Raw genomic sequence first — 12,754 nt, 5'->3', positions numbered from 1 at the left:
AGCCATTTGCCCTCATTTCAAGCATGTGCATTGTCCTAGGACATCACTTTAGTTTCTCTAATTTATTCCAACTGAAAGTCTGGCCTAAAGGTTGAGGAGAAAATACAGACGAGAGTATGACGAGAGTATTTGAGTAACATCCTCACTGTTCTTGTATTAGGGGAGAGGTAAGTAACTTGGATAGTTTCACTCAAGAGGTTTCATAACGTTTAAGCTGGGTGTGTGCTGATTCACTATGGTAAAAGCAGTGTTCAAAACAAGTTATGCTTTATGAGTTTGCGTGCTGATATCCGAGGATTAGCCCAGCCACCTGTTACTAAAGCATGAAACTCAGTCAAAAGGCAATTGCATAGCTTTCCAGATGCATAGGGAAAGAAGCAACTTACAGGAAATAATTGTTAGAACCCCAAAAAAATTTCATAGGAGGCACATCAGCTTTTGTCTCCCAACGTGATAAACTTCCAGCAGCTCTTACTGCATGCAAGCTTTCCATTTCTGCAATTACACTGTGACTTCACATACACATATAGATGCATACAGGAAGAGAAAGAGAAAACCTGCTCCCTGAGCCTGATCACAATTGCACTGTGCAGGCTCTGGGTAAGCAAAGATGGGCAGAGGCTGCACTACGTGCACACAAGCTGCAGTGGTGTGTCCAACACGGGCAAAGGATATAGAGCAGGGACCAAAGTGGTCACCTCGTGGAGAATCTCCCCTGACATAGATTCTCATCTTTCAAATCTTGGTTTCAGATACAGAGAACTTGTTTTGTTTTGTTTTAATTACTTGTGAGCAGAGCTGGCTTGAAAAGCAGGGTTTCCAGTTTGAGGGAGTCCTTTGCTTTTTTTTGTTCACTTCTTTGTCCTGCACTTGCTTTCCCTATTGAGGGGACAGATGAATTTTCCTAATTTGCTGCATTTGGGGAGCTGCCTGGACCCAGCGCGGCAGCAAAACGGACATGAGCAGCARTGAAACTGCCAAGATTGTCACATTCCCTGAGCAGCTGCCCCGGCTGCAGACTTGGCGCTTCCAGGCACGGCCTGCGTTGGACCTCGGCCTCAGCAGCAGTTCATTGGACCCTGAGATGCTTGAAATGACATGTTTCCGGCTTAACAGATTGTGATTATCCAACAAAACTTGGTTTTGTCAGAAAATTTCCATCCACCTTTACTTTTGAGTAACTTCCCACATCTGACCCAAGAGAGGCAAAGTTTCAGTTTTCTGRCGGCAGGGAATATATAAATAACTGATAATGCATGCCCAATGTTCCCCCACTGGGATTAATAATAGTACATAAATATTTATATCAAAAGTGAGTTGTCCTTGCAAAAGATCTGGAGACACCATTCAGTTTTCAATGGAATCAAGCCTGCTTACACCACATTTGTATTTGGCTTAGAATTTCTGTTCTGGGAACTATTAAAAGACCATTTGGCCTCTTATAAGCACAGCTCAGTGACACCACTTTTGAAAACTAAAACTGGAAAAGTTCCTCATTGCTAGTTCCTCATTGCAGGGCAATGCTTGGTTTTTGAGGATGGCCCGTGCAAGGGTAGCTGCCTGCTCGCCGCCACRGCTGGAACGCGGCTTTAGGAACTGCTGAAGTTCCTGTAGGAGCTCCCTCCTGCCCTGGCAAGCACAGGAGTGCGAGGAGCGAGCGGCCCAGCTCTCCCTGCCCCATCCACTCGCTGCGAAGCCGCTTTGCAGCACTGCGTTTGCTGCKCCTGTGGGGTAGCAGCTTTGCTCTTTGCTGCTTCCTTAACAGAAAGGGTTTGGGCTAAAAGAGGAAACGAGAATGCGCAGCCATTCCTATCTGAAAACCAGAGCTTAGCGCCCGGTGGTTCTTTTCTTTTCCTTTCAAAACATGAGCAAGATTAGAAATAAAGAAGTGTCAGTGTGCTAATGTTTCAGTTTCTAATCAGTTCGCAAATGGCAGGAAATTAACTGGCTTTTCATGAACATCTGTTCCACTTCTGGCTTTAAAGGTTGGAGGCAAATGCTATCCGTCAAATTTAATAGCGAGCATCAGTAATAAATATATTTTCCATTCTTCACACAAGTGCCCTCCCCCATTTCTCTTTTAGCCATTCACAATAATGCATTACAGCCAAATGCGTTGTTTTCTTTGCTCTTATGTTTTGGAGAGGGAACTATTAAATGCTACAATCTGTTAATTAAAGGGGTAATGAACTCAGAATCTACGGATTGGAAGAAAGTTGTTACGGAAGTACTGCAACACTGTACACCTGCTGGGTCTGTTAGCAGCCACTATCCCACTGACACTAAGCTCTTCTCAGGTATAGTTTCTTTTTGAAAAACTTCTCAATGGCTTGGGAAGCAAAGTGTCTTTTTACTATTATTATTTATTTTTAAGTGACTTGAGGAACTAAAAGTCTCGTTGCTGTAGCAGCTGTTGCTATGGGAATGTCGCATCAGAGTAATTTTACATAATTACTCTTTCAATGCCTTATATTCCCATACAGCCTGGTCCTTTAGGCTGAAGGAGTAGTACTGCACAGCACAGGTGTTAGCTCATTGTGCTGCACACTTTTTTGTTTAAGGTTCATGGGAATGAATGATAATCTCACTGATCTGGTGGCAAGATCTCACTTTGCACGGCCTTGCTGCACGTTGTGCTCTTTCCATCGCGACCAGCACCTTTCACGATGTGCTATCTCTTAATTTGAAAGACTGCCAAGCATCCAGGATCTCTTGTTCTCTACTATGAGAGTGATAAGACATTTGTAACAGCTTTAGGAGCTCCCTGCGGACACTGGACTTGCGATTCGTGGTTGAAGACACATCAGGACATCCACCCTGTGCACCCGCAGCGCTGGCTACTGCTAAACTTGATTGCAGTACCAGCCAGTTTGGTCATTATACAAGAATACCCTGAGAACATGAAACTAGAGGAAAAGATCTTTATCAGCTCCTAGCGTGTGAAAACAAGGGGAAATTCGGTATTAGGTGCTGCGGTGCCACGATGCAGCTGCAGATGGATGTTCTCCTTGTTCTTCATTATGGGCAGTAATTACTGGCACTGCATTGCAGTGGAAGCACTAGCCGAAGGGAAGCACTTGCCTACAGTCTACTTGCACAGCACCAGAACTTCTTTTTCCATTACTCTGTTTGGGTAGAACTGTATCTGGGAKAGAGTTGAGTTCATTCTCTGCTGCATCTACTGCACAACTATCTGTGCTGTTTGCTGTCCTTCCAGGCTTGTGCTTTCCCACCATGTACTGCCATCCCACCAAGCCCCTGCCTCAGTCCTGCAAGTTCACAGTGTTATTACCAGGTCTTAATCATTGCTGCTTTTCTTGCATTCTAKCTGCTAGAAGTTGAAAAATAGTGTCAATCACCCCCTCCTATTAATCTCTGAATTCCCAAAGCTTCCTATAAAACTGAGGAAGAATTCCTCTTTCTGATATGTAGGAAACTGAAGCGGGGATGATGTCCTGATGGATAGACTTGCTTGTGCTGCCTTGAACAGCAAACTGTAACAAGGAGCTGCGTTCCTGAACTCAYGTGAGTAGGAAGAGGCAGGTTCACATTGTTCCTTCCTAAACAGTTTCAGAAAATTAAAACCTATGTGCTGCGTGGTTAATGACTTAGATAGACGTATTCAAACATATGCAAAAATCTAGTTTAATGAAAGTAGAAGCAATGTCGCCTATTAATGAACTCCAAATAATTATATTATGCCCTAGGCGTTGAGTGCAACAATTCTCACTCAGGGGGAAAAAATCATCAGGCAAGAAAAATAATTGTCTCACTGGCAATTAACATTAGAGTATTAAAGAAACTGATGTACTTATCACTAAATAGTCTCTCTGGAAGCTTTCGTGTCCTAATAAAGTGCTCATCTCTCAAAGTATCATTGTGAGTACATTAATTTGATTCTAGTTATGATTCTTTGCCATGCTAAGGAATTGCTTGTAAATATTAATAATAGATTCCCAATATGGGAAGTCTCAAATTATGGAAAATAAATCATTAAACCCATAGCTGCCCTCCTCCTCCTCTCTTAGCTGGGTTTTCATGACATCAAAAGCACCCGAGGCAGCTGCTTTAGGCTCTTAGTGGTATTTAAGTCAGGGATCTCCTTGCAGTAGTTCTGCACTTATAGGCTGATTTTCACCCTATAACACCCTATAAGAACAGCAAATGAAATACTTTGTGAGAGAGCAGTAGGAGAAGGACATAGGTAGATGGTGCAGAAATCCCTCTTCTGGGGCCAGGGTTCAGCGAGGGTGAGAGCACTGCTGGTTTATCTTGAGCTCACACAGTTTAGCCCTCTGAGACACATCTTTAGTTTTTTGATTTGTCTTTGCTTATCAAGATGGACTGTCTTGCTCTGGAGCCTGGTATTTACGTTGGTGGCTCTTCTCACCCACTCGTTATCTTTCATTTTTTTATTCGCAGATGGAGAATCTTGCAGAATGCTCTGTAATATCACCACGATCCCACCACCCTCAGTGGATGAGGGGAAAACCTCACCAATAATTAGTTTGGTTTTTAGTTTTGCTTTGGTCAAAAATACAAAGCACAGCTCTACCATTAGTTATATTACTAGCTTAGAAATCGTAAGTGATTCAGGACAGACAATATAGACATTGATGTATTTCAAAATACCATTAGGTTTCTAGAGCTATTCTCCCAAACACGAGGCAGCTATTCCAGTTTCTAAATGTGTCAGACTGCCCTTTGCATCACTCCTTAGAAACTGAAAGAGCTCTGTAAGTTCAACTCCCGTGTTTCTGCCATGCCCAGCACAACTTGCTAGTTCCTGAAAAACTGCCATAAAAACTAGTAAAAACTTTGTAGTTTCATTTTTGAAATACTATATACACACATACATATATATATATATATATGCTGCAGAATGAGGTATCAAGAGGAAGGATCATAAGGGAAATTAAGTAGATTTTTTCATGATACTAAGTGTTCTTAATGCACAAAGGTTTGTCCAAAGACAGAAGACTCCTCCCCGGCCTCTGCTGCCTTCTGCTGCCCTCCAGCTATGCAGGTCTTTGTGGCTGTCATTCTCTTTAGGCACTGCCTGATACTTAGGCGCTGATAGGATCAACACCTCACAACTGAAGCCTTTATCCCTCCCATTAATCGTTTCATTGAGTTACTTCACTACTGTTGGTGGCAATAGATGTGGAGTAAGATGCTGCCTTTGTCCTTGGATGATGGGGAGATAGGACTGCATAGTGCAGGGCCAGTGGAGCCGGTGGCTCTGTCATGCACTGTGCAGACCATTGCCAGACCCAGCAACCAGYACCTGGCCGTGGGCAGCTCCAACACACTGTGTTTCATTTGAAAACCCTTACCTGAGAACCCATGGAAGAGCAATCAGAGAGACACAGAGTGATGATGGTGGTTATTATGCTGTCAGCCTTTTAAAAAGCTCTTTACAGAGAAAAAGCACATTGAAAAATAGGCTAAAACATGAATATTCGACTGGCTTTTTGTGGGGGAGTGTTTCTAATGGGAGTTCCAGAGATTTTTTTATGTGTCTTTTGTGTAGTTTTTATTTCCCCATCTCTGACATGTGTTTTTTGCATAGTATTAATGCTAACCTTTCAGTCACCCACATCCTGGTACGCATCACCACATTCTGCTTATGAAACAGAAGAGAATCTTCACCTATTATGACACACATACGCAGTGATAAATTCAGTTTTTCACCTCTTTCCTTGTGAAAAGGGAGGTAAGAGACCTAAATAGGCAACTTCTTAGCCTGAGACTTTATTTATACCGAGACTGTATTATCTCTGGAGCAGATACTGATGTGCTCCTCACTAGCCCATTAGTTTGTGCGTTTGTGCTCCCTTTAAAAACCGTGTTCAGGTTATTCCTTTTGTCTACCTCCTGGGGCTGAGAAGCATCTTTTTGCATCCTGATGACTTTGTATTGCCTTGGTTAATGTGTTTCCAGTATTGCAGAGTCAAGAGAAAAACTTGCAGACATGAAAGCAGGGCACACCGTAAGTTTAGAGTGTGATATCCTTTTCCCACACAATGCAACTTGCTCAGCTGTGGGGGATTTTCAAACATCAGTTTGCCTGGGAACATGGCAAATAGCACCTTTATTTAAATCTTTATTTTCAAGAATCCTGACAGCTTTCTCCAGTTTGGCCTATTTTAGGTTAAGATAGCTAAGCGTTTTAGGCATTAGAACAAAGTCTGGATGTGTAAAGTTTYGTTCTAACCTGAATAAGGTTATGCTTATACCAGAGTGAAATAATAATAGTATTATGGCTATATAAATTGTTGCTGGTTTTCATTCAAGTGGCACAGGTAAACAATAGCACTGTGAAGTTTCATCAGGAAGAAAAAGTACATTAATTGTATTCAGGATATTGCAAGGGGTTATTCCTTCTCCTTCATATCCTAAAACTTCTTCCCTTGTCTGTGTCCATGAAGCTTTGTTCAAGGTGGAAATCCCGGTCCTGAGAGAAGGATAATGGAGCTTCCCAGGTAAAACAGGAGCTTCCCAGGTAAAGCAGGACGGGAGCTGAGTGTCCGGCCAGGGCATCTGCCCCAAGGGGCAGGGGGGAGCCTTGCAGACAGCCTAGCGAGAGGGTCAAAAGATGTGGGCCAGGCTCCATTCTGAGCATCCATGCCCCAGTTTTCCATCTGTAAAATGGAGACGGTCGCATTTATTTGACGTTAGCACACGGTACAGCGCAGGGGAAGAGGCCCTTGTGGAAGTCAGTCGTGGGTGACTGCACCTCCTCTAGGCATCATTTTAAACTCCAAATCTACTGAGCCTGAAAATTATTCCAAATTTTACAACCCTTCCATGGAGCTTCCAAATTTTAATTTCATGCAGAAAATTAAATAACAGAGTGTATGGGGGGAGAACCTGAAGAATACAGCTTTTATTTCCACAGTCCGTCTTTGTTTGGAGAGGGGGGGTCCACGGCAAACCCTGACCCTTTCTCCTAGCCAATTCCCTGTGTAGAAACCTTAAACTCTCCTTTGTAACCTCAGTAGTGTTTTGGAAAAGGATGTTCCAGGCGTGTTTTTGCACTAAATCCCACGTCTGACCGCAAACTAGGGAGACACATTCAAGCAAGCCAGAAAAGGGCAATTGCAAAGAGGGCAGCAAAGATAGCAAAGAAACCTGCGGGCTGCTGCAGCTCTCAAGAAGCCCAGAGCTTTTTGTCAGTAATTCAGCACATACCTGACCAAAAAAAAAAAAAAAAAGAAAAAAAAAAAAAGAAAGGGAAAAGTCGCCCAACTGGTTTTGTTGTTTCAGCTGTGCGAGCCGGGAAGCAAACAAAGCTGCCGCGTGGCAATGGCGCTTCGGCTGTGACCATATTTTCGAGTAAATATTTAGAAATGATGATGCCCCTTCAGCAAGGAGCAGCCAAGGCGTTTTATATTGAGCAGATTGGTAGTGGTGGTCAGAAAAGTTACGTTGCTATTTCTCCCAAGGAGGGAAAAAGCTGCCTCGGGTTTAGCAACCAGCCCAGGTGCAGCAGGGAGGTCCTGTGCCCCGCTTTGGAACTTGTCACTGACGAGGAGAAGTCCCTCTTCTGGCTTTAGCATTTGCCCAGATCGATGCCTTCTGATATCAGAGCTTCCCAGTCTCGATGCAATTTGCAGTAAATGCAGATTTTTTTGTTGTTGTTTTTGACTTCAGGAAGTGGCTGCCAGGCACCCAGATTCTTTCTGCTCCAATGATATAAATAAGCACAAAAGGAAGTCAGGTCAAACTTTAATGTCCTGCTTTGTCCTCCAAACTGCCATGAAGAAGAATAAAGTTTGGAATCCTTTTGCTGCAGGGTTCAGGATGAAGTTAGCAGAAATAACTAATGTATCTCAGTTATTTTTTCCTCTTAGTTATTTTTTCCCCTCCTCTATACCTACAAAAAATCTCCAAGTAACTGCTAATCGCCCCAAATGCAGCATTCAGGAGAAGCGGCAGGTTTTATTGTGAGAGGGCGACTTCAAAGTGATTGCAGGACCGTGATTACCCCAGTGCAATTCTTTGCAGCAGCTGTTCCATGTTAAATTGCCCAAACAGTGCCACAGAGGCAGTGTGGCAGATCCTGCAGAAGTGCATGCAAACTTATTCCCACAAACACTTGCCAAACATGCAGCCATTCGTGTTCCAGTAAAACTAGCAGAAATTAACTGAACATGGAAAAAAAAAAAAAAAAACCTTCTGAAAGCTGTGATTACCAGACAGCGTGGAGACAGCTTATCTCTTTGATCAAAAGATACTGGGTTTAAATCACAGGTAAACAGGCTTTTGAAGTGTACAAGAGTATTTAAACTGTAAGCGCCAACATAAATTTTTTTTTTTACCCATTTTAATCAGGAAAAGCGAGCATTTGGAATTAGAGGGAAAGCGCCTTTAACAAGGTTTCCAAGTTGTCCTGCTGGATTATAATATGCACACCACACCCTTCCTAGCTAGTCACCAGAAAAATAAAAATTAAGTACTTGTGACTGTGTAGAGAAGTTTTATAGGCGTGCCAGCAAAAATCTAGGAGTGGCTTGATTGGTATTTATTTAGTCCAGTTATTCAGTTGCTGAGATTAACACATATGTGCAGATCTTTATGTAGTTCCCGATACTATTTTGGAACCTATTGCTTAGATTCCTGCAGAGGCAGCTACTCTTTATAGCGCCAGAGTGGTCTGGCACAAACGGGAATTTGTAACGATTGGTATCACTTAAAGCAAGGTTTTTAGTTAGGTACCTCTTGACATTCCTCCCTAAGCATCATTTTTAGAACCACTTTGGTTATAATTAACAGGGCAATTCCTGGGAGAAGCAAAACCTAAATTTGATTACACTTTGGAACAGCCTTTTATATGCATACATATATGCAGGACTATTGAAACCTTATATCTTTGTTTATCTGCTTTGAGGAAACCTGGTTCCTTTGAATTAATGTGGTGGGGCCTCATGCGTATTGTTAAGCTGCAAATAAGTAGGAGTGCTTTGTTTTTAAAGCCCACTCCAAACAAGCTTTCTATTTTGATAGCCTTTTGCATCTTTCCCTGTAAATGAAATATGTCAGCCTCCTATGGAGCCTTTCTTGACCACAAGGGAAATAATTATGACCCTTGCTGAGTTGGGACAGTGGCATCATATAAACCAGAACCAGAAGAAAAAAAAAAAAAAGAAAAAAAAGAAAAGGATTAGAAAATTCTTAAATTCACTATATTTTCTTCTTGGGCAACTGAATAGACACAATACTATATCTTCATCTTAACCGACATTTTATGTAAACACCAGATATTTTACTATAAACTAATGTGGGTGCTGCTCTGTCAGTGTTAATTTTCTACTGTGGTCAATAATACATCAATGGTAGATTGAATATTATATATGACCCTCTCAATAGCAGGATCAAGAATGTCATACAGTGGATCAGATAGTGACTATATTGCTAATATTTCCTAAGGTGGACCCTTGACTTCCAAACATGGCCAGGGTTATGTCATCCCTTCGTTTTCTTTGTTTACAGTTACTGTCCTTGACATTAGTCTCCAATCCATTTATTTGCTTCAAAGAAGGGTCCCTTTGCCAGATATTCACACAAACATTTGGATGTGTTTGCCCTCTGTACATGCTACAAAACTCCCACCTATTGTTGCAGCTGGTTTTCTCTCTCCTTCCCTCCCTTACTGCCTTCTACTGTTACAGATTTGGTTGTTCGGGGTTTATTTTTTCCCCTTTCTTCCTTTAAACCTATGCATAGAGAAGTTAACCATCTTCTAAGGGCTCGGGGAGGGGGGGTGAATTTGCTTTGTTGGGGGATTAGGAAGGATTGTGTCCTTCAGTAACTGAAGCTTGAGGTCAGATTGTATGGGGTGCAGTCGCAATTTGTCTGTGGTGATGAATTTTCATTAATATCTGAAACAACGTGCCTGTTAGCAACAAAACCACTTCCTTTGTATCACTGGCTTATGAAAAAAATACCTGGGTCTCTGTATTATTATCTGCCAACCTTTTAAAATCTGCACTTACTGAAGAAAAATCAGCAGAACATCTGAAACCATAAGCTCAGTGCTCAGCTGGCTAGGGGACTTAATATTTGGTAGGTTAATTTCTTATTATATTTTTTGAATTTCTCAAAGTTAACTAACTTTATCATTCCTTTTTGTCTGGACTTAGTGGGCTGCATTACAGGGAAAAAGTGTACAAAAAGATAAAAAAATAAATCTAGCATTTTTAGGCAAGCAGACAACAGCTAGAAGTCTGATGTTAAAGTATTTTGGAGAAAGATATTTAAATCTGCAACATGTGATATAATAATAAGTTATTCTCATAGTGAATGAAATGAAATAGACCTGATCCTACTAAAGTCATGGGAAGGGAAAAGTTATTTTTACCTCAGAACATTTTTGCATTCCTGAAAATGACCTCAGACAAGTCTGAGGACATTTCACTGCTTTCTAAGATGATGACGAGATAAGAGGACAAGACCGCGCTTYTGATTGCCTGTTAAGATCATTTGGTTCTGTTCTGACTACAACAATTAAGTAAATGGGTGCTCATACTGAAAATGTTGAAAGTGAGAGACTGTTGAAGGTTAATCACAAAACCTCTAGCTGAAGTCATACCACAGCAAAATTCTCCCATCCAAGCTGCAGGGAAAGATTTCCTTTTCAGTTCCCACTGTCTTCTGAAAAGGCCAAGTAGCAGAAGATGAATATGAAAGGCAAAAGCAAGAACTCAGAAATTTACCCTTTAGACACAAGTGCGTTTTGGACCAAAAATAAACACTGAACTGTCATCACAGCCTCACCTCTTTTTCCCCCCTGCGAATGATGTGGTATATACACCGCCAACTTCTTTGTAAAACACTTAGAAGCCTCTTTTCTAGCTGATGGGCTAGAATATTTCTTGCAAGAGAAGTTTCTCGGTGTATTTTTAATGTGGAGACAGATCGATTTGATCCTGATGTGAACAGACACTAACTTCCAGCAGCTTCTTGGCATTGATTTTAAATATTAAGCCAGTTATCACTTGTGACTGATCTTTACTTGAACAGCACAAATTGTTTCGGTGAGGCAGCCCTCATGAGTAACATTTTTATGGATAAAAAATGCTGTTCTTAGTACAGTACAACATGTCCAGGAGGAGACGTTGCACTTTATACATCTCCCAAATATTTGAATTACAATAATAAATATTACAATGTTAAACAACCTTTTTTTTTATGTTATACAAATACAGGAGTAAAGCTTACAGCTTGGTATATATGCATGCCCTTCTGCAAATGTATGCATTTCATTTGGTGTGTAAGTATATGCATATGTATATTTACATGCACTTCATTTAAAAGGAATGTGTTGATCTCATGAAGCAATGCAAATGATGAGGTACAGCTGAAGCATCTGTGACTTGAAGAGTCCTAAAATGAGGAAAAAGTGGGGAAGTCTCTAAAAAAATGTATGTGGTCAGTGTGTGAAAGAATGGCAAATGTCTCAATGAGGTTTCATCATGCAAATAATGAGCAGTTTTAGAAGATTAGAGTCATTGGACTATTTGGGCCAGTTAGTTACTACGGTGAAGTTAAAAGCACCCAGCAAGTTTACAAAAAAAAAAAAAAAAAAAAAAAGTTTTCTTCCTTTTTCCTTCTTCTTCCCCACCCCCAGCCCTATGTGTCCCCATCCTAAGGAAAAACAAGGGGGTGTGGCAGAGTTTCATTAGGCTCCAGCAATTAAATCCTTCAGTGGTAAGGAGGAACCTCAGGGATGTTAATCATAGTTTGAGCTGTCCCTGTAAAACAGAATATTCAGATAGTCTCTGTGCTTTTGCTGCTGCTCTGCACCCAGATCCAGCACAGGAAAAACCACTTTAATTCCTAACAAGCTCCTCCTGATCCTGGGATGGGATCCCCATCCTGGGTGGGTGGCTGTTTTATGCTTCTTAGGAATATGAGATTGGTAAATGAAAGCCCTAATTTAAAGAGAATAAATAAATAAATAAATAAAGGACCAATTTGGCTCCTATACTGCTGAGGCCCATTCCTACTGCTACAAAAAGCCAGCAAAAATTGCAAGATGATCAACATATTCTTCAAGGAGATGCTCAACATTTCTTCCTTGGAAATACTGAATGAAACATTTTAAGGGTAAGGAAAAGAAGCAATCTTCTGAATTTCAGTTTGGTTCTGTCTGCATTTTTTGCTACTACAGACTGTAAAGAATTGGATGCAGCTTTCTATGTGGAACGGTGTGCTGGGCGTGCTGTAATCCAGACACCGGAGCACTCGGCACCTGGGTGGATAAGCTGCATCTCTTGTGCAGGCAGTGACGATCCAGACGCATTTTGTTATTACAGAATGTCAATAACCAACTGTCTTTGCTAACAACAAAAGATTTTATGAACAGTTTTCCCTGAAGCCATTCAGAGCAGCAGCTTTATTTGAGTCAATTCAAATAGTAGTTTTGCTCATGAAACCAGGATTTCAGTCAAGTGTGAGCCTATAACTGTACCAGAGTTGGGGAGGGAGGGCAGGGTTTTTTCTTCTCGCTTGCTACTGCCAGGGCAGTTTCAGATTTTTAGGAAGAGCAAAAGGGAGTACAAAGCAATTAGCAGGAGGAAGATGTAAGATGAAGGAGGAGTTGCCTGTAGGCTRCTTAAGTAATGGCAGCTCCTTGGCACTTAAACTTGCTTAAAAACAACAACAACAGAGACAAAGCTCAAGTTGTTAACCGTCTTGCATGTGTAGAAACTGGTATTGATAAAGGATCTGACCAGTCTGAGCCTGTGCG

The 12,754-nt window shown here is 41.5% G+C and overlaps 1 long non-coding RNA gene across 1 annotated transcript in view; it reads left to right on the top strand.

Moving 5' to 3' along the window:
- The first annotated feature begins 12,040 nt into the window (after nucleotides 1–12,040).
- LOC112949509 overlaps nucleotides 12,041–12,754 on the top strand; it is an 11,769-nt gene continuing 11,055 nt past the window's right edge. The window contains exon 1 of the long non-coding RNA XR_003249837.1: nucleotides 12,041–12,111. This is a non-coding gene — a long non-coding RNA (uncharacterized LOC112949509). The remainder of the gene's footprint in view (nucleotides 12,112–12,754) is intronic.

This window comes from Nothoprocta perdicaria, unplaced genomic scaffold, assembly GCF_003342845.1.
Source record: "Nothoprocta perdicaria isolate Ctin4 unplaced genomic scaffold, notPer1 scaffold_3, whole genome shotgun sequence".
NCBI lineage: Eukaryota > Metazoa > Chordata > Aves > Tinamiformes > Tinamidae > Nothoprocta > Nothoprocta perdicaria.
The sequence above is the reverse complement of the archived record's forward strand: the minus strand, read 5'-3'. Positions and strand labels throughout refer to the sequence as shown.